This window comes from Callospermophilus lateralis, chromosome 2 (assembly GCF_048772815.1).
Source record: "Callospermophilus lateralis isolate mCalLat2 chromosome 2, mCalLat2.hap1, whole genome shotgun sequence".
In the NCBI taxonomy this organism is placed as follows: domain Eukaryota; kingdom Metazoa; phylum Chordata; class Mammalia; order Rodentia; family Sciuridae; genus Callospermophilus; species Callospermophilus lateralis.
In genome coordinates, this window is record NC_135306.1 from 68,538,891 (window position 1) to 68,562,037 (window position 23,147).

At 40.7% G+C, this 23,147-nt stretch overlaps 1 protein-coding gene across 1 annotated transcript in view; it reads right to left on the reverse strand.

The window, feature by feature from the left end:
- The window catches only part of Apba1 (amyloid beta precursor protein binding family A member 1), a 195,434-nt gene that overhangs the window by 38,188 nt on the left and 134,099 nt on the right, over positions 1–23,147 (reverse strand). The gene's annotated exons all lie outside the window — the stretch shown is intronic.

Here is a 23,147-nt window from a genome sequence, read left to right on the forward strand (position 1 = left end):
AGGCAGACCTTGCTAGATGTGAAATTTCTGAGTCAGTGCCCAAAATGCAGCAGGTGCTCCATAAGCATTTCCTGAGCAAATGACCAAAAAAGCCAGCAAGCACAGGCCTGGAACAAACAGGCTCTGGAAACATGTCCCCGATGATATGAGAATATTTCTTCCTGCTCCTGAAATTTTGGGAGCTGAGGGTATATTCAGGTGAATATAGATGTTAAGGGTATTAACATCTGTATGTTAGATGGCTAAGAATTCTGCAGCGATGGCCCTCTGAGAGGGAGTGCTTGCCTGACAATGGGCATAAAACACAGAAGCCACACAGGAGGAATTCTCTTAGGAAGTACAGGGATATGAGCCAGGGGAGGGAAGTCCCTGGCAAAAAAAAAATCAAACTACCATTGGTATTTGCTTGAATCCATGTCTGATCTTTTGTGACGGGCCCCTTGGGAAGGTAGAGGCCAGAGGCATCAGTAAAATACCTCTGCACAGGAAGGGAGAATAGCTCACAAAGCAATGGTACTGGTGAGGAGGGCATGTTAACAGACCAGGGGATCTCTCACATTACTTCACATTATGTGAAATTTAAAAAGAGAAATCTTTTCCAAAAAGTTTGAATTACAGCGGGCAGCAAATGAACCAAAAGACGATGTGGTAAAGTGCTATTCAGATCAAGTAGTTCTTTGATCTGAGTGTACGGCTGTGAGGCTTGGGTTTGTTTCCCATCAGTCCATATATTACCCAATTCTGGGCAGGGAGGTATGGACCAATGAACCCCTTAAGCAGTCACACCAGAAACTGGACATTGCAGTAAAGCCAAGAGGGCAGGCACAGAGTAATAAAGTATCAACAGACCCTGGTCACAGTAAAGCAGTCCTGAATGAATACCTTTAAAAAAACACATAGAATTTTTCACTTGGCACCCACGAAGGCTGGTAGATACTTGGTGATTTAGCATTGTTAGCTCTATTCAAAATTAATGTAGAAAAATCTTTATGAGAATTTAATGCCCTTAAATTTCCCCCAGTTTTTCAAATCTGAACAGCTTCCTTCAGTATTTATAGCCAGGCCATCCCCACCCCTGAGAAGCAATTTTCTCTGTCACAAAGATTTTAAGGGTCTAACCCCTGGGGAAGCTAGTGCAGTGAATTTTTTAACTGCTGGATTTCAGGGCTGGCAAATTCTTCATTAAAAAAAAAAAAAATCAATCCCCTGAGAGTCCCCTATTTCCTATTTATTTTCAGCTCCAATATTCTAAAAATAGATTCTTTATAATCTTGCAGGCGCCCGATCTTCTTAGGATGATGTGAGAGCCCAGGTTCTCTGGACAGTGGGTGAGGACATGGACCAGGGAGCTCACACCCCACAGCTTAGCTAAGTGACCCCCAGGAAGTACTGGGGAAGAAGAACTAACAAAACTGGGGGGCACTCTTATGGACCCTCGCCAAATGTATCGGGGACTACTTCCAGGAAGACACCGGATGATGTGGCCTGAACACAAAGTCAGATGAATCTCTTTCCATGGGTACATGTGACAAATGACCTCCATCTACAGAGTCCCACTCCACTCTCCTCCAGTCAGTGTTCAGTTCAGAAGTGCTCATCTCACTGCTTTCTCAGTCTCAGGTCACTTCCTCCCTGATGGCATGTGCCATGATTTGTAATTATCATACATATGATAATTATATATGTATGTATGGCTCCCAGCCCCAAGAGCTCTTCGGTGATAGGGATTTTGTCTCCTTCAACTTATCACCCAAGTGCCAAGCCTTGGGTCTGGTAAACACTAAATACTCAGCCGCTGTAGGCGCTGAATAAATGATTTCAACTTGCATGAGAAACAGATGCCTACTGATTTCTGGATTAGTGTTGGTGGTCAGTGGCAAGCCCCCTTCTAATTTTGTCCCTCCATTGCTATGTGGAGAAATCCTGTCTGGATTTTGTATTAGATAAATGGCCTTTGCCTGTGAAAACTCTAACCCAGGCCCCAGTGAAGCTCTTTTGAAAGAGAGCCATCTCAAAAGAAGAGGACCCCATCTAGCAGAAGTGTACAAATCATCATACACCACTAGTGACCGAGTCAAGGGTGGACAAGCACCTTCAATGAGACCCAGCCTCCATGTTGAAATAAAGGTATTCAAAATTGTGCTTCTAAAACCCTTTCCCTGTTACCTCCAATGTCCACCTCTTGAAAGTGGAAGAAAAAAACAAATTAGATAATACTTTTTACTTTCAAAGAATGGATGAGAGACAAATTTCACCCAATATTAAAAAAAGTAAAAGTTAACAAAATATATATATTTCCGTCTGGTGTCTCATGCCTCTGGGCTGTTGGGTGGATATTCAATCTTGAGCAAATGAGACCAAGTGGGGACAGTAAATGTGGATTAGGGAGTTCACACAGGTGAGTGCTTAACGAGAAGTGTTCAGGATGTCATGCTGCAAGCTAACCTTCAATGATGCTGTTCTATATAATTATAAGAGCTCAATACTTTGTCTTGTGCAGATGACGTCCTAGCAGATCATATTTTAGCAGATCCCTCACAACTGTGATCCAAGTTTTATTTCCTCTGCTCTGGCACTCCAAAAAGTAGAGCTCTTGGCCTTAAGTCTTAATTCTCTCAATGCCAAAATAAGAGAATAGTCCCATCCAAGGCCTGGGCAGAAGTGGCCTAAGGATGCAAAAGCAACCCTGGGGAAAGCTGATTATTCATTTTAGTGCTGAATGAACAGCCAGCTCCTAGTGGCAATAAGTGTGCTACTGTGGTCAGAGTGAAACAGACACAGTTCCAGGGACTCTCCAGCTAGGCCTCTGGGGGAGGAAAGTGGCACGCAAAGAATTATTATCCATTTATTCCTATGGAAGGCATCTCGGGGACTACCTATATTCCTAACACTGGGCCAGGACGCAAAGAAGGAGGCATCGTGCTTCCTAAGAATGAGAGGAAGCCGACAGGTGAAGATAGGACTGCGGCCTGTGGCTAGGCTATCAGTCTGCGCAGTGGGGACTGAGCTGGGAGTGATCAACTCTGCAGGAGGGTGTGTCTTGGGCAGTGTGTCATGGGAAAGGCAAAACTTCTGCTGAATCCTGAACACTGCACAGTACTCAACAAGGGAGATGAGAGGGAGGAGGAATAGCAAGGCTCCGGCTGGGCAGCCAGGGACCAGACTGAGGGTAGATGGGGAAGTGTCTGGAGCCTCATCCAGGATCACAAAGGCTTGAAACAGCTCTATTCTCTGCCCAGGAACTTTTTTTTTTTTTTTTTTGAGTCATTAGCCTGTTGTCCTCACTGAAGAGGCCTGATACCGGGACTTCAGAACTGTTTTCTGAGTTGATGATCTAAAGAAGTGAGGGACTGAGGTTTTACTATGGCCTCTTTCCCTTTCCCTTAATCCTTTTCACCCTTTGAAATCGGATGGGGAAAAGAAAGATAACCATCTGAAGAGTGAACGGGATGATAATGATAATACGCCAAAGCTAGAGGTAGAGGGCCCTGCCCTTTTCTTGTGGATAATGGACCCTGCTTCTCCAAGAAAGGCCCAAGGACTGGGGCAGGGCTTCCAAGAGCAAAGCTGTGATTCGGGAAGATGGACAGAGATCTTGAGGGATTTGTGGGGACGTTCTAGTCAAAACCCATAAAAGTGAGCTTCCCCAGGCCATTCACTTCGTCATCCAACACTGAAGTCCTGACAGTGTCTGCCTGTCATATCTCTGCCTGACCCCAGGGAGCTCCCAGTGTAGCAGGGGAGACCCACAGGTTACAAATACAAGGTGTCCTCTGCCAACAGTGATCACTGTCTCAGTCCCTACAGGAAAACAAACATCATAATGACACAAAAACACTCACAAATGAGCTGACTTCTTACAATGCTGGTGTCCACCTGAAAAGCCCTCCCCCATGCTAACATCTGTCTGATCCAGGTCTTGGTCAACTGGTCTCCTATTGACTGTTAGGACTACCTGGCATTACAAGGTCAAAACAATACAAAAATATAAAAACAGAAACAGCCAAGTTGGGAGTAGTATAAATAGTACAAAAATAAGTAATAATAAATAGGTAGCAAAATTCCATAAAGTTGGAGAAGGCAAAGTTGGAAAACTGCTTAAACAGCTACTGACAGTGGAGGAGTTGGCATTACCAGGTAATGCTGTGGCAGGGACCCAAGAGGGCTGAACAGAAGTGCCCTGCGCATGACTCTGCCACAGAGAAGAGTCAAAGCAGCAGAGAAGAAACTATTTTTTGAGGACAGTGAAAGAGGAAGAACTTTGGAAATCAGCAAACTAACAGTAACACTAAACAGCAAGGACACTCAGGCAACTTAGAAGAACAAAGCCATTCCTGACTTCAGGGGCTTCCCAGTTGGAAATGAGGAACCTGATGCTATTGGCCAAAGGCACACAGGAAAGTTCCAGCATCTCTGGCCACAGCAGCAGACTGGCAGTCGTAACTACAAGAGAATTCCATGGTACTTACAAGCTTTAGGGAACCAACAGGTCTGAAAGTAACTCCTCTGCTCTAAAGAAGGTACTTACTTTGGACCTCCCAACCCCAGATTAGAGATTGACTCTAATCCAATAATACAGTAGATTGACTCTAATAAAATAATAGTTGGATAATTTCAATACCCCACTTTCTTCAATAGACAGGTCAACTGGACAGAAAATCAACAAAGAAACATCTGACCCTACCCACACTACACCAAATGGACCCAACAGACATTTACAGAACATTTCACCCAACAGCAGCAGAATACATGTTCTCCTCATAAGCTCATGGAGTATTCTGCCAACATATCATATATCAGACCACAAATAAGTCTCTGTATTTAAAAAAATTAAAGCCATGTGAGGTGGTACATGCCTATAATCCCAGCTACTCAGGAGGCTAAAGCAGGAGGATCACAAGTTTGAGGCCAGCCCAAGCAACTTAGGAAGGCCCTGTCTCAAAAAAGTGAAATCACATAATTTATCTTCTTAGATCACAATGGATTAAAACTACAAGTCAACAAGAAGAATGGAAAGTATACAAATACATGAAAACTGAATATTATGTTCCTAATTGACTAATTGGTAATGAAATAAAAGATATAAAAAAATTCTAGAAACTAATAAAAATGACAGGACAACATACCAAGATTTATGGAATACAGCAAAAGCAGTGCTGAGAGGTAACCTCATAGCAATAAAGGCATCATTTTAGTCATTTTTTTTTTTTTGGGTCACTGAGACTAAAAGACCTGTCAAGAACAATTAGAGGAGGAAATGTTTATTTGGTGCTCACAGTTTTCGAAGTCTCATTCCATAAATATCTGACTCCATTTCTCTGGGGCTGAGGGGAGGCAGAACATCATGGCAGAAGGGTGTGGAGGAGGAAAGCAGCTCAGAACATGGCAATCAGGAAGCAGAGAGAGTGTTTTGATCACCAGGACAAAATATAGACCCTAAAGGCACAACCCAGTGACCTACCTCCTCTACCACACCCTACCTGCCTATAGTTACCAGCCAGTTAATTCATATCAGTTGCTTAATCCACTAATTAGGGTTCATCCCTCATAACCTAATCATTTCACCTCTGAAATCCTTGCATTGTCTCACATATGAGCGTTTGGGGAATACCTCATATCTAAACCATAACATGCATACATGGAAAAAAAAAAACCAGAAAGATCTCAAATGACCAAACAATGTACCTCAAGGATTTAGAAGAATAAGGAAAAAACCAAACACAAAGTTAGTAGAAGAAAACAAATAATAAAATCAGAGCATAAAAAAATAAAATCCAAACTAAACAGCAAACAAACCAGCTGGGCATGGTGGCTAATGACTATGATCTCAGCTACTTGGAGGCTGAGGCAGGGAGATCAACCTCTGCAATTTAATGAAAATTTGTGTCAAAATAAAAGAAAGGGCTGGGGTGGGGACTGGGTTCAACCCCCAAATACAAATAACAACAATAACAACAACAACAACCCTCCTTCCCCAAACTCACTAAAAATTACAAAAGATCAATAAAATAAAGAATTATCTTTTGAGGGCTGAGGTAGAGCACTTGCCTAGCATATGTGAGGTCCTGGGTTTGATTCTTAGCAATGCATATCAAATAAAATAAAGGTCATTGACAACTAAAAAAAATATTAAAAGAAAAAAGAATTGGCTTTTGAAAGGATAAACAAAACTGATAAACTTTTAGCTGGACTAACCAAGAAAAAAGGGAAAGAGACCCAAACAAAATCAGGGATGAAAAAGACATTAAAACTAATACCACAGAAATACAGATGATCATAAGAAACCACTCTGAACCATACTGTGCTAAAAAACTGGAAAACCTAGAAGAAATGGATAAATTCCCAAACACATATAATCTAGAAAATTAGATCAAGAAGAAACAGACCAATAATGAGTAATGAGAATGAAGCAATAATTAAAAATTTCCCATCTTAAAAAAGGCTAGGACTAATGGACTTTACAAATAACAAATTCTTTAAAATATTTAAAGAACTAATTCTAATTCTTTTTAAAAATTTTTCTTCTTACACTATACCAAAAAATTGAAGTTGAAGGAACTCCGTTGCATTCTTTTCATGAGGCCAGTATTACCCTCAAACCAAAACCAAAGGTACAATAAGAAAACTACAGACCTATATCACTGATGAACACATATACAAAAATTCTCATTAAGTATTAGCAAACCAAATCCAACAGCACATCAAAAAGGCCACAGACCTTGATTAGGTGGGATTCATCTCAGGCATGCAAGCATGGTTCAACATATGCGAATCAATAAACATAATACAAAGGACAAAAACCACGTGATCGTTTTAATAGATGTAGAAAAAGCCTTTGATAGATTCAGCATCCATTCATGATAAAAACTCTCAACAAATTGGAAGAGAGGAATTGACTGCAAAATACTAAAGGTCATACATATGAAAAACCCACAGCCTTATCATACCAAATGGGGAAAGGCTGAAAGTGTTTCCTCTGGGAACAGGGAAAAAGACAAAATGTTTACTCATACACTCTTATTTAATATAGTACTATAAGACTTAGTGAGGGCAATTAGGCAAGTTAGAGAAATAAAGGGCATCTAAATTGGAAAAGAAACAATTAAATCATCAGTGTTTGTATATGACATGATTATATACATAGAAAAATCTAAATACTCCACAAAAACTTGTTCAAACTTATAAATGAATTCAGTAAAATTGGAGGAAACAAAAGTAATTTGCAAAAACTAGCAATCCCATTCATAACAGCTAAAAAAATATTTAGGAGTGAACTCACCCAAGGAAGTGAAAGATCTCTAAAAGGAAAAGTATAAAACATTGATGAAAGTAATTATAAAGGACACACACAAAAAATGGAAAGATATTCCATGTTCACAGATTGGAAGAATCAATTTTTGTTAAAATGATAGTACCCAATGCAATGTATGGTTCAGGGCAATTTCCATTAAAATACCAATGACTTTTTCCCACAGAAATAGAAAAAAAAGTTCTAAAATGAATACGGAACCCAAAAGACCCAGAATATTCAAAGTAATCCTGAGGGTGGTGGTGAGAGACAGGATACAGGAGGCATCACAATGCCTGACTTCAAAATATTCTGTAAAGTTGTAATAAATAACAACATGCTCCTGGCATATAACAGACATAGAGACCAGTGGCACAGAATTTAGAGTCCCAAAGTTAATCCATGCTCATTCAATCAAAGATTTTTGATAAAGGAATTGAGAACATATAGTGAAGAAAGGAAAGTCTTCAGTAAATGGTCCTGGTAAAATTGTACATGCACATGCAGAAGAATGGAACTAGATCCTTCCTCTCACTGTACACAAAAATCAACTAAAAATGGATCAAAAACCTAAATCTTTAAACCTGAAATTACAAAAGTACTACAAGAAGACATAGGAGAAACATTTTAAGACATTGCTATAAGAAATCGTTTTTTAGATAGGACCCCAAAGGCATAGGCAATGAAAGTGAAAAATTGACAAATAGGATTATATCAAACTAGGAAGCTTCTGCACAGCAAAGAAAATAATCAACAGAATTAAGAGACATGCTACAGAATAGAAGAAAATATGTGCAAATTATGCATCTGACAAGAGACTGACTTCCAGAATATATAAAGAACTCAAACCCCCAAAACCGAACCCCCCAAAAAACTAATTAAAAAATGGGCTGAGGAGCCAAACACTTCTGGACTCATAAAAATGCAAAACAATAAAATGACCAACAAATACATGAAAAAATACTCAATTCCACTAATCATTAGAGAAATGTAAATCAAAAGTATAATGAGATAAAATCCTAGTTAGAATGGCTGTTATTAAAAAGATAAAAACTAACAAACACTGGCAAGGAAGTGGGAACTCGTATATACTGTTGGTGAGAATGTAAATTAGTATAGCCACTAGGGAAAAGAAAATGAAGATAGATCAAAAAAATGAAAACTAGGACTACTGTCTGATCCAGTTATTCCACTAGGGTATATACCCAAAGGAGATGACATCATTATATTAAAAAGATACCTGCACTCCCAAGTTTATTGCAGCACTTTTCACAAGAGCCAAAACAATGGAGGCAACCCAGATGCCCTTTAGTGGATAAAGAAAATGTGGTATCTTTACATAATGGACTACTGTTTGGCCATAAAAGAATAAAATCCCATCATTCGTAGCAACACGGATGAAACATTTCATTAAGTGAAACTAGTCAGACACAGAAAGACAAATATTACATGTTCTTACTCAGTTGTGGAAAACAGCAAGTCAACCTTCCAGAAGAACAGAACAGCATAGGGGTTACTATAGACTGGGAAGGTCAGGGAGGAAGGGGCACCACACACAGAGGGGAGGAATCACTTCTGGTCCTTTCATACAGAGGGTGCCTATTAGAATGATGATAAGAATATAAAATTCCCACCACATAAAATGATTAATGGTCATAATGTAAACGCTTATTACCCTGATTTGCTATCACACATAATGTATCACACATCTTGTAATGAAGATCTACAAATGTTGTCTCAAAAAAACATATAGCACCCAAGAATACAATGTTGATGATCTGTCATCAAATAGAAATCATCATCCAGGACACTGTATCATCCTTGGAAAATTAACACTGCTCAGCTGGGAAGGATTGGGGTCAACATTCTTACTGGGATCTTTTGTAAAATTAAAGATTATGATTACTCCTAAAATTCTACTTGATATTTTTCACATAAAATTAGAATGGAAAAGTTAAAAGAAAAAAGAGTGCTATGGTTTGAATATATCGCAAAGTCCATGCACTAGAAACTTGATCCCCCATGTAATCATGTTGAGAGATGGGAACTTTATGTGGGGATCAGAGGCCCCTGCCCCCACCAATGGACTAAGGCTGCTGTGGGAGTAGAGTAAGTTATAAAAAAAGAGGGTTCAGCCCTCTTCCCTTATCTGTCTCCCACGTGCTCTCTTGCCTTCTGTCACATTATGACACAGTGCAGGACCTCAACAGATGTCGGCACCATGGTCTTGGATTTCCCAGCCTCCAGAACTTTAAGGCAAATAAACTTCTATTCTTCATAAATTATCCAGTCTGTGATATTTGTTAAATCAAAGTGGAAAATGGACAAAGAGATGAATGTGAATGATGAAATAGAAGTGCTCTGCAAGAGAGTAACTGGAATATCAAATCATTAAAAGAGGCCTTTAGAAAAACTGATTCAGCCCTTACAGACTTTTGCTGAAATATTCTGCTTTATAACTGAAAAGACCTTTTCTGATCATGCTGCAAAAGTTGCATGTGAATTGAAGAAGGCTATTTTATTGTAAGATTCAATGTTTTTTTTTAAAAAATATGATAACCCCCCGCAAATCAACACAACTACTCTGTTCTAAGAATCTGTATATAGTTAGAAATTATAACCTAGCTATTTTTCATAAAAAATAAGCAAAGGTTATATTTATAATTTTTAGGTTTTTTTTTCCAAGTGGAAGTTCTAATTGGATCCCTTCTTCCCCATACTATGAAACTTGTCCTCATTTAATGTCAAGTCATTGTTTGAATGTCCATTTATTCAGGGAATCTTTAGAACACCCCACCTTGTGATTAAAATGTTATGCAAAAGTTGCCATGATGGGCCCAAACACATTTGTAGGGAGGCCACTGTTACAGTGTCCCAGTCACAATGTGTGGCTGAAGTAAACAGCAATCAATTCCTAAGACATTAAGTCTTTAAGCCCACCTTGATTCACTTTCCAATATTAGGGCCCATTTTCTATAACACAGTTATTAAACCCACCTTGATTCACTTTCCAATATTAGGGTCCATTTTCAATAACACAGTGTGATTATAGAGATCATAAATGACATTTCTCCCTTGAAAGAGACTTTGCTATTTTGATCTCATATTGTGACCTAAACTTGCATCTTGTGTTTCAGGACAGTGAAGTGGTTAAATGCTCAAGTCCTGGCCTCTGGCAGAGTAGACTCTGAATTCTGCCTCTGTCCCTTGCAGCTCTGAGCCTGGGGCAGGTAGATCATCCTCTCTCATCCTTCCTGAGAAATGGGGAGAACAGTTACTATCCACCTCCTGGAACTGATGTGAGGACTAATTGGTAATAACACACCAGCTCAGTGCCTGGGTACTACAAAATACTCCACAAATGTTAGCCGTCTCTTAGGATCTCAACTTTACAAAAATTATTTCAGCCCTCTGGAAGATGGCTCACAAGGCGGACACACACCCATGGGGATAATTTCCTCATCATCTGGTTTCCATCCTCATTAGAATTTCATTCATGGATAAAATTAAAAAGAACACAGAAGGCTCTAAAAAATCATACTACAAAGACTCTCTATTAACTCACAGACCTCAACACTCTTGATGGCATGTTGGTATGAACAGCTCATTACTGGCTAAAGCTGGGGGGATGTGTACCATGGCTGTGTGCAACTTCTGGCATGTCCCCAGTCTCCAGTGCAAGAAGCCATTTGGGGATATAAGAGTTGAGAGTGATGCTATTCAGTGACTGATTTACAAAAGAGAATCACATGCATCTACCCTATCCTATTGTTAATTTATAGCCAAGCTCAGGCATGACCTTGATAAACTGCTAATTAGGACACCTGGTGAAAGAACCCAGCAGCACATATGAGACATTTAAAAATGATGAGAAGAATGTAAAATTCGTCAACCTGACGAGTCCCAGTGAATGCTGTTCCTTTTCTCCAAGGGCATGTGCTGACCAAAATTCATTATAATAAAGGGTCGGAGAATATTTTAAAATGTTATAGTTTTGCTATTTCCAAATGGACTTAGATATTTACTAATTTTATACATGGAACAATTCATAGAACTTGATAATAAGGTGTTTGGTTTTCTTTCTTCTTTTTTTTTTTAAGTGACCAAGCAGCCTACAGTACCACATGAGACTTGGACTAAGCGTTTATGAGCTTAGTACAAGAGGTCTCTTGCTAAGCACCTATTTACTGTAATTTAAAACATAGTTTTAAACAAGCTCTGAGCAAAACATCCTCAATTCAAAAATTTCTAGTCCTTCCCCTGCTTGCAGAATAAATTCTAGGCTAGTCTGTCACTGAAGGACCTCCCAGAGTTGGTCTTAATTCCTTTATTGCTTCCCCTCCACTTTTGTTTATCCTTTGTGATCAAGAAAAAAAATGAACGATTTTTTCCCCTCTGGCATATAACCTGCATGTTTCTGCTGAGTGGCCTTGTTTTTGCTCTTTTTTGAATTTTCTATGTCCATGAGCTTCCAAAGGTTCATTCCAAAAATTACTCTTTCCCACAGTCTTCTCAAGTCTCCTAAGTGACAGGAATCCCCCCTCCTGGAAAAACTGCTTGCAAGCACCTCATCTGCACCTTTCTGCTAGTCATCACTCTCTCCCTTGTATTTTATAAAAATGTAATACTATATTATAGATTTTAATTGTACCATTTTAATAAGCACCATGAAGGCAGGGTTTATGATTAATTTACATGTTTCCTTTCAAAGTGTCCAATACAGAGCCCCTCATAAAATATACAATAGGAGTTCAATACATGTGCTGGATGGAAAGAGGCACAGATACCTATCTTATACCAGAAGGAGGAAGAAATGAAAAACAGGTAACAAAGTAGGTTCTGAACACACATTACACTATACTTCTGTGTTCTTGTGGTTCTTGGTATCCTTGTGCATCTCTGTGTTCTCTTCCCTGCTCCTTGATCACGGAATGTCTCCTCTCTCTTGCAAAAAGTGCATCCCTACAGGATTAGTGGAATGGGGGGTATGATGAAGGGAACAAGCCTTCTCAAAGGTGGCATTTCATATACACTGTGCAGAGCACCTGGCCATTCCAATCCTTTCCAACTGGAATGTTCTAATTCCACTTCTTTTTCAGATGGCATTTTGAAGGTATGGTTACCTAGGGCAGGCCATGTCTCAAGCCCTAGTTTTTCTGGTGAACATTGTTTTGAGACTATGTGGGGCTTTGAGTTCCAGTTTCCTTAATAGCTTTTTGTTTAATACTTATTGCTTTATCTGGCTTTTTTTCCCCATTTCTTTCTCAAATGAATGTACATTGTTTCCTTCGAGGATCTATGTTGTTTTAATTAACCTTATTTCACATTAGAATTATTAACTCCCCAAAAAATGATTGTTTTTTTTCTTACCTCAAGATATATTTCCATGTCTGAAAGTTGAAACTGATTAAGAATTCTATAATTATTCACTCTCAATTCAAACTATATTATCAGTGCATACTTGTATTTCCTTAATGTGGTGAAGTAGGAAAGTTAGTATAGGCACATTGTAGGGGCATAATTATGTCATTAAAATGATAATAGCCTAAGCTTAATGAAGAGTTTTATATATACATTTATAATGGATTCAATTAATACCAGTGGAATATTTTGAGATAACTGTCAGTTAAACTATTCTACCCATTTCTGTTCTCTCTCTCCCCATAGGCAAAGCTCTCCCATTCCCAGCCCCAAGTCCATTAACCTGTGTAAAAGCTGCAAGGGAAAGACCTGAACAACGCGGAGCTGCAGGGAGCCTTGCCAGGAAGCACTCCACTTAGTTGGCAATTTCATCATGGAGGCCACACAAATAATTCATTATATCACCATCATAAGGGTTATAAGCCTCTGTTCTCAAAGGCAAAAAATAAAATACCCAGTTAACTATAAACCAGAGTCACCTGTGTAAGGATGAACCCATTCAACATCTGATAAAGCTGATCCACAAACAGAGATTACCTTGCCCCACTTTGAAACAGCCTCACTGTATTTGTTTGAAATGCATCACCATTTGGACAAACGAGGGAGCCATTCATTCAGTTCCCCTTTCAGGTCCATTCATTCCTTGGTAATCTTCCCATACTTTTATTCCCAGGGCCTAAGCTCAGTGGAAGGAAAAAAACCAAAGTCGGTTTTAATCCATCTTGAGAGATGCAACCAAGAGCACATGATTTGCTGCAACAGCACAATACTTGCTAAGAACAGTGGCAGCTATGATTTTCAAAGGGCTTACTGTGTCAGGCACTGTACAAGGACACATTATACCCATTACCTCACTTACTGGCAAAGCAGTTCCTTATACACAGGGCACTAATGGCCACTCATTTTCATTAACACCACAGAAGCAAAAGATGCAACAGAGCATGCAATGAGAGGCTGTGGCGTTCAAAGTCACTCACTTGTTAGAATGTGGAGACTCAGAATGCAGCAATGATGGAGACAGCAAAGAACACACCGTCTAAGCACCTTGCTGAGTGATCAAAAGGCCTCTTCCCCCTCCAGGTTGCCTGCATGCCCATGCTGCAGGCAAAGCTGGTTACATTCCCTCCATCCTGCTTTGCTCACTTATTCCTATTCTCCAGGAAAAGGCAGAGAACAGCTTATGACCTAACAGGATGAGATTAAGAACTAAAAGCAAAGCGGTAACGTTGTAAAGCCTGAGGAGGCACATACCTCTCCTTCATGACACTCCAACTGGTACATCCAAAAGTTTTCCATCTTTCTGGATGCTGTTTGGGCAGCTGGACCAGCTCTAGTACATCCACTTGTGAGCTGAGGCCCGTTGACCTAAGTGCCCGTTTGGTGGATTGTTTCCAGTGGTGTTAAGTGCCCAAGTCAATAATGCAACTGGTAACAGGAGATGTGATGACTTATTGGGGAGTCCAAAGCTCCACATTAACCTCTCAGCGCCCAAGCGGTCGGGGCTGTTGTACGTCACTGGTGGAGCATAATCAGGTGATGTTTTTGAGAAGAGCTGGCCTACCCCCTCTGGCAGTGGCACCTACTATTTCTGGGGGAAATAAACTCAGCTCTGAGGTGCTACAAGTAACTTTCACACACCCCAAACTCTGCTACGTTTATAGAACCTGTGAAGAAGCAAGCATCCAGCTCAGGAGGAAGGAATGAGTGGGAGCAGGAAAAGGTTCTCTGGGGCCCCGCATCAGACTGCACCTGGGCACATGAGGGGAGCTCAGAGAACACTGGCCAGCCAGTAGCAGGGGTTTTGGCAGGGGGCACCAGATGCTGAAGTGGACCTTCACCCCTCTTCAGATTTACTGACTGTCTCATGCTGCAATGCAAAGAAAGAGGGCTATGAAAAGCCAGTGGCACATAAAAGAGCTGTCCCAGTGTCAGTATGGTTTGAATCAAACCAACTGATAATCCCAAATTGGGTTCAAGAGCTGAACCACAACAGCTGGTCCAGAACAGACAAGAGTACTGTTGAGACAAGGCCGGGCAGAACTGAGCTGGATGGAGCTCATGGAAACCAAGATAGTAGTGCGGTGTTGAGCCGAGCAAGAGACCAGAGGGAGGCTCCCAGGGCCTTTGGGGCGCTTACTGATTGATGGCAACGGGAAGATGACTTCACATTTCTTTCTTACTAAGCTCTCTAAGACTTGCTGGCAGGTCTCTCTGAGTTTATTTAATGTACTTGTGATGGGGTCAAATGGTAGAAAAAAGAGACCTAAAGGATCTGAACCAATTTACAGCTGGAAAATCTACCCCTGCTACCTGGTTTCTTATGCTATGGACAAGCTCTGCAAGCCAAAGTGGGAAACAGAGAGAAGGCTTCTTTGGCCATTCCCCCGTCTCCCTCATTGTACTTGGGTTTCTGACCACTCTTGCTGGTAGTTAGTTGCACCTACTATAACTCAGGCCAGTCTGATGCAATTCCTACAGCTACCACTCGAGAAAGCCCTTTTAAAATAGCATTGTAGGACATATTCCTTCCTAGTTAACAGCACTGGGCATCTCCTGAAACAATTTTTCTTTCCATTAATAATTTAAAAGAGAGAAAAATCTTTGCATCTCGACTCTCATATGTCTAGACTGAACACTCCCTACCATTTAACTCTTCCTTGCTCATGGCAAAGCCACATCTCTATTATCACTCTTGAAAATTGCTTTGGTTTGGATTCAGGAACCCTTCAGATGAGGGCCTCTGAGGCCATTAGGGTTTTCATGGCTACCATGGAAAGCCTGTAACTTTTCCAGTTATTAGCTGCAAGTGACCAGTTCACAGAAGATTTAAAAATCACTAGATTATAAGAAAACAAAAACAAACGCTCGGCCTTCTGGAAAGGTATAGAAAGCATCTACACATAGCACCCTATTGGTACAAGAGAACTCCGAATTCTTCCCCTGGCTTTTTGTTTTCATTTTTCCTTCCCTTTAATGTTCATTCTGCACCTGAAGCCTACTTAATTATTCACCACCACCTTCTCCATGCCTCATCAATAATGGATAGCGTCTGTGATGGTAAACTGCAGGAGCAAGAAGGCGGCTGAGAGGGGAACATTAAGGAGAAGATGCATAGCCGAGGGAGAGATCAGGGAACCAAAACAGACAGCCTCAAGGCCTCTTCTCTCTGAATGGCACCCCTAGCACCTGCAATACTCCTTAATTCTGGGCTTTGTGTGTGTGTGTGTGTGTGTGTGTGTGTGTGTGTATATATATATATATATATATATTTTTTTTTTTACATCTGACACACAAAGAAATTATAATGTTTGTACAATATACTACATCAACTGGAGCCCAGGGGAGGCTGCATAGGGTTAAAGGAAACATGCCTGGTGGCCCAGGTTATCTCCATCCCCAAAGTCTAGGGAGATTACCAGCAAACTGGTTGAAAAGCTGCTGTAACCATGAGTTTTTACAGTGGACTTTCTGGCTACTGGTAGCCCCTTGAGAACAATTCACCATGGGCATGCCTAGTCTTTCAGGACAGCATTTCCTCTTTTTCATTTCCACAGCTCTCCCTAGTCCCAGCGTGCTCTGGTGTAGCCACCTGTCCCACTTTTGTGCTGGCTTACACACACCTTCCCCTTTATACCACTTTGGCTTCATTCTCCATCAGTCACTGTGGGATCTGCAGACATGCCTACTTGTCAGCCAGGTGACAGAACACATACGGCCTGGGAGCTGAAAACCGCTGGCTGTGGTGGAAGACAAGGCCAGAAGCTGATGTGTCCTTAGGTTTTAAGCCCAGCAGCTCTTTGCTGGCACAAGCTAATGACAGATACCAAATATGGGAGGCAGACTTCTCAGATGGTCCCCCAATCTCCACCTCCTGGTATGCACAATCTTGCATAATCCCCTCCCTGGGGAGGAAGCATGGGTCAGTTATTAGTTGAAGCAATAAAATACAGCAAAAGCTATGGGATGTTGCTCTGCAGTTGGGTTAAAAGGACGGTGACTTTCATCTTGTCATCAGACTCGGGCCTCCTTGGCTTGCATACTTTATTAAGCAAGCTGTGGGAGAGGGCCCATGTGGCCAAGGTCTGAGGATGCCTCTGTCCAGTTATCAATGGGGAATGAGGCTATTGCCCAACTGTCTTGAGAGGAACTGAATCCTGCCAATAAGCCTGTGCACTTGAAAGCAGCCCTTCCCCTACAAAAGCCTTAAGATGACAATGGGCCACCTAACATCCCAACTGCAGCCTCTGAGAGACCCCGAAGAAAGACTTGAGATAATTAGTGTGCATTGCTTGATGCTGGTATGATTGGGGGCAATTTGTTATATGACAGTAGATGATTAAGACATGACATGAGGATTCACATGAAAGCCTCAAGAGCGGAGGAGGCTTAATGGTCTTGCTACAACTCTGAGAAGGACTGGTGTGGACTGTACACTGCACGGGCAGAGCCTTTGGGTGACACTTTGGGTACTCCTGGGATCTTATACAACGTCTTATGTACAGGGAAAATTTAAAAAATACTTGTATGAGTGGATGATACATTGTAAGATGGACTTTAAATTTGTGTTTGGGAACAATAGTTATAAATCTTGTTACCTAGAAAAATGAGGAACATTGTAGCTTTTTGGACAGACCCTAGGCCTTACATAGCAGGTGCTTAAACTCAAAGTGATTGGGCTCAACTCAAAAGCTTTGTGGTTTTTTGCATGGCAAAAAACTTGTGATTCTTATATCACATTTCCATTCACTTGTCTAACGAGTGGCTTCCCATCCTTTTCTGGGGTTTGCTTGGCAGAATACACCGGAGCCCACTTCTGCTGTCCTGGCAGAAGATCCTGTGGCTCTAAGATTATGCTTCTTCATAAGCTTCTGGGATGTTGAACTAGAAGGTCTGTCTGCCCCACTTTTTCTAAGCAGTTTGAACCATATAAGAGAACAAAGTTGGTTTTAGAGCCAGTGCTGGGTTGTATATTTTTGCATAGCATGTTAGGAGAACAATCTGAGGTAAGGATGCTTGGGGTCTAGTTTTCTTTAGGCCACAAATACTCACAGAATGGAGTTAACTATTGTAATACCATCGCTCTCCTTCCTAAGAATACATCAGGCAGGAACTGATCCAGCTGGGGAAATCAGGCTCCAAGAGAACACGCAGACATCCTCAATCTGTCTACCAGACTTCAGATCCCATTTCAACCCCATCCCTTGCTGTCCAGATCCTGGAAAAGTTCCGGCTGGCCAGTGTAGATCCACAAGAGCAAACCTCTCAGTGCAGAAAAACTCAACAGGAAGCCTTCACAAAAATGGAATCCTCAGGCAGCAAGGCAGTTCTTTTCAGTTGCCCTTGTAAGCTTGACAACACGACCATTAAGGTCAATAGGATAAGAAGCTACTAATAAGTCTTAATGAATTAGCATGTGTACTTGACCTTGGTCAACAGTCTCCTAGCAACAGTAAAAAGAAAAGAAAAATCCATGTTGGCTGCATGCTGAATTCAGGGCAGGGAAGGAGTGACATCAAGGACTCCAAGGCTCTAGATGAAGCCAGGGTTTTCCTCCACTCTCCCTGCTTCATCTTTCTCAAAATTAAAAAAAAAAAAAAAAAAAAAAAAAGAGCAGGTATAAAAGAGCACATGATCAGGGCAGGTGTTAACTCGGGCCCCCACTTCCCACGATTTTGAGGCTAAATCCCTCCCTCCTAGCAAGACAATGGCTGGTTTCTGACTAAGAAGTGTTAGTGCTAAAGTGATTTCCTGCCTCAAATGACTTTCTGGATTGGTCTCTGGAATGGGGTGTAAGATGTCAGTAAAAAAAAAAATTTTAGGGGGTTGTACGTATTGCCATCATCACTAACTAGCAGGTTAGTTTGATTTAATTAGACTAGCCCTGGACTAAAAGGCTGGTGACAGTTCTTTAAGCCTGAAGCCAGAAACCAGGGTCATCAGAATGCATGACCAGGACAGGCAGCGTGGTAAGGACCTGAGTGCCAGGGACAGCAGAGGGGAAGCCTAGCCCAGAGAAAGTAAAGACACTTAGGGGCATTAAGGACACTCCTATTCAGTGTGCCACTGACCAAGCCCGAATGGTAAGTGAGCTTTGACTCCTTAGGTAACTCACACACCAAACTTGTGATTCTTATATCACATTTCCACAGAGGAATCAACAACTGCCAAGCCATTTTCTCTCATAATTATCCTGAGAAGGAAACCCAATAACTCATTTTACTGTGGAGGAAGCTGAAACCCAAGAGGAAGGCAGGTAACCACCTCAAGGCAATTAATTGTAGCAGGCCAACTATAAAGCAAAGATTTACATGTGAGGATAATGGGCATCACATTTGTGCTATGTGTTCTGAGAGAAGTGTCAGAATGGGACGGAACACTGACTTTTCACTGAGTAAACTGACAGTGAATTACAGAGGCTATAGGTTAATGCATGTGAAAAAAGTGGGAAATAGGATACCAAAGAATAAAGTGTTAAACTGCTGGCTCACAGATTAAGTTGGTAGTTTCTTATTTTGACTGGGTCTCAGAAATATATATACCAACACTCAACCTCCAGAGATCTAGATAGGAAGTTGGAATCCTGGAATATACATGCTTAAGGAAGGAGGCCTTGACTTCATGAAATGGAATGGGACAGAGGGGAGTCAGTGTGGGATGGAGACCTCTCTGGATAGCAGAAATAGCCCTGGCATGTTTTACTTTAAAGATGATCATGTTTATAGACAAATCACATTTCATAATTACCCAAGGTCATATGAAGTCTATTCTCAGCTATTCCATCTGCGTAAACTGAGGCCACAATGCTCAGCCTGGCCCCAAAGCTCCTTCAACCTATCCCCAAGCCTTATTTATTTTTTGGTGTCCCACTGACAGTGATTGACCCACTGAAGATGTCAGCTAGGCACACCAGGTGGGAGTTGAAGGCCTGTTGTCTCAATGTGGGAAATAGCATGAGAAAACCTGCCTGCTGGACTTTGAAAGTGAGGAGGTCTTTGTCTAATACAAACAATCCTCTTTTATGCTGCTCTTAAGAAAGTAGTCGGCAAAAACTTTTTTTTTCAAAAAATGGATTAAGAAACTCATTTTGCATTAAGAACATGTTGCCAATATACTGATAATGGGAATATTTTTCATTTTAATGACCATCTACATACACAAATCACATTTCATAATTCTGCAGGACTACTTGGACCCCTGGATCTAACTGGTTACATAAGAAACTGCATGGTCTACGGTACAGCGGTTCCTCTCTGTGCACCTGCTCTTCCTCCCTGATGTAGTTCCAGTCCACTTATCATAGAAAATATCCAGAGTGCCCAGTTGAGAAAGAGCATACAATTTTTTTCTAAAGACTCACGGGCAATTTCTTGAGCTCCACTTATTAAGTGAGCACATTCAGACACCTAAACTGTGGCTCTGTGTGCTGCAAATCTAACTGGAAAGTGATAAAATTCTCTCCGGCTAAACTGTCCATTTCCTTCTCTGTTGCTTATTGTTTTTTGGCACAGTTTCACATGTACATGGTCTGGTAGACAATCCATTAAAAAGTTGAGAAAGATTCCTCTTGGGAGTGAGGTCAGGCAAAGAGAAAAAACTGCAGCTTTGATCTTTCCCATCACTTTTTTTTTTTTTTTTTTTTCAATTCCACGGAGCACAAAGTCATTGGAGAGCTCGCCTTCTGGTGTGCAGATCAGTGGACAAGTTCTGCTCTGGTGATTCAGATATGGCAATGGTCTGGGGACAGGAGGGAGCTACCTAAGAGGCATCAGGGCTTGCCTGGTGCTGCACGGACAGATGAAACTCTAAAGGTGAGCTAAGATCACTGGGGGTAATACTTTAAATCTAGGAGGAGAGAGCAAAGGCAAATATCCTCCTATTACCTTTTGTTCATGATTGAAGTGAATCACTTGCTCTTCAAATGAGATTTCAAGGTCAAGCCTCTTTATTTTGAAATCAGCCATAAGATCATTACATCTTTAAAACATTTGTCCCGTCACCTCAGGTCCTCATAGCTCATAGAAAAATGGCTCATTTTTTTTTATTGCTATTGACAATTATGTTTTGCTATATAGAGCATTATGCCCCATTGGCAGGGATGTGACACTTTACTGTGGGGTCTAAGTTGTAGAATAGACTGTTAAATCTACCTTGGTAAAAGGCGGCTCTCAAAAACATTTCTTTTAAAGTAAAGACCATTAACCTACATAATTATTCAAGTCTGCAGAGAATCAGTGCATCTACACTTGACCTCAGCACACTTTACTCCCAGCGGTTAGTACGCCTACTGCTATTCTTCCCACGAAGGTTCTGTGGTTTCCAAACGCCAAGCACACGAGCAAGCCGTGGCCTCAGAACACTTCAGGTTTTTTATCGTCAAGGTGCAAATCCACTTACCAATTCCAGTTCTTCACCTTAAGTGGCACAGCTCTGCCTTGACCTATTTTTAAAATTTCTTTTCTCTTTCTTCTGCATGTAATGTAATTCAAATGAGAGTGTGCATGTTTAACAGATACACTGCATGAAATTAAAATGAAAAATTCAGCACACTTATGCTACTATAACACAGTTAATAAACCAGTCCTTTCCTACAAACTGTGCATACAACATGCAGAACTATTTGGTTTCTCTACTTCAAGAAAACAGTAAAATGAGATTATCTCTTTGTAAGGTGAGTGATCTGTTTAATGATTATAACTCTTTTAGCTTTGTAATTTAAGGCAAAAAATACACAAATACAGTTTTGTAAGTCAAATAATGCTATACAGCTTATGGTAAAAATCAAAGCACTTTACCACGCCCCACTCCCAATTGCTTCTGGCACTTTCTTCTGATGTTTACTTCCATGTTCATAAGTAGCAAGATTATAGTGTCTTGTCTTCATTTTTCAATTTTAGACATTATTTTTTGGCTTCTATAAATGTTTACAATCTACCTCTTTTATGCTACACATTTCCTCATCTTCTCATTATAATTTTTGGTTAATCAATATTCAGTATTTGCATTCTGAAGATTACATCTGTGATTTTCCCAACTAAGCCAAATGCAGACTATTCTGCATTTCTTCTGTAATAATTGTTTTTAGTGAGGTACATAATTATTTTTCAACTTGCTCAGTCTTCTATGTTCTGATCAATAATTTATACAAAACTCTTCTAAAACCATTTGAAAGTCCTGTCAATCCATACATACCAGGAAACATCTCTGTTCCATTCTCTTTAAAGACCTCTGGAAAGGTTGCTACCATGGCCTTCTACACAAACCTCACCCTGGGGTCTCCTTTCCCATCACCTGGAGGTTCCCTTTGCGTTACTCCTTGTTTCTTGGATCTCCTAGCTCTTTTCTTGGCTAATGCCCTCATTTGGGGAGAGCAATCCTTTACCAGTTTTCTGAGAAAGGCTACAGAATTTAGTAATTCCAGGACCCTGAATGTCTGAAAACCTCTTTATTCTACCTTCATGCTGATTAGAAATTTGACCATAGAAAGTCTCTCAGTTTCCCTTGTGGCTTGGAAGAAGGCCATGGCCAACCTGATTCCTGATCACGTGATTCGTTTTTACTTCTCTGAAAGCCTATAGGGTCTTCCCTTTCGTCCTTTTGTTCTAAAATTTCTGTCTTTCCTATTTCATTGTTCTAGTCAGGTATACAAGTTGGCATGTCCTTTGGCTTAGGAAATAGTTTTTCTTAATGTCCCCTTTGTTTAATCTGTTTCTACTACTTTCCATCTTTTACCTTAACTCTTCTATGGCCTTGAAGATTTCAATTTCGTCTTCTAACCTAACGGAAGTTCTCTTTTTAATGTTGAATGATTGCTGCCATAATTTTTAGTTTAAGACTTCTCTTTTTTGAAAGAATTTCTTAAAGATGGCACCCTCCTCTAATTTAATGGCTCCCTTGGCTTGTTCTATCTTTGAAGATATTAATTATAAAAGATTTATTATAGTCCTTGCATGCTCTGAGAACTGCCTTAATTTCTCCAAGTGCCTTTTCCCACATGTCTTTCATGTTAAGAGATATTCTTTAAATGTCTGATGATCTTTGGCTGTCCATTCATCTTTGAGAGTGAGTCCCCAAAAACCCTACTGGAAGATCCATTCGTGGCAGGAGTCTTCACTGTAGGGAGACCAGGTGGGGATCCAGATGGCCAGGAAATCACAGACATCAGCATCCTTCTCTGCAAGGGACCTTCTCTTGTACCTGTTTCCCTGGAGAGGAATACTCTCATCTGCTGGGGGATGGGGGCTCCAGATGGGTGGTTCTAAGCCTGACAACTTAGAATTCTATGACATTATTTTTTTATTCATTCATTCATTCTAATCAGTTACACATGACAGCAGAATGCTCTTTCATTCCTTGTACACAGAATTCTATGACGTTCTTGCAGTCCCACTGCAAGGCTCTGTGTTCCTCAAGGCACCTCATTCCCACTTTCAGCTGTGGC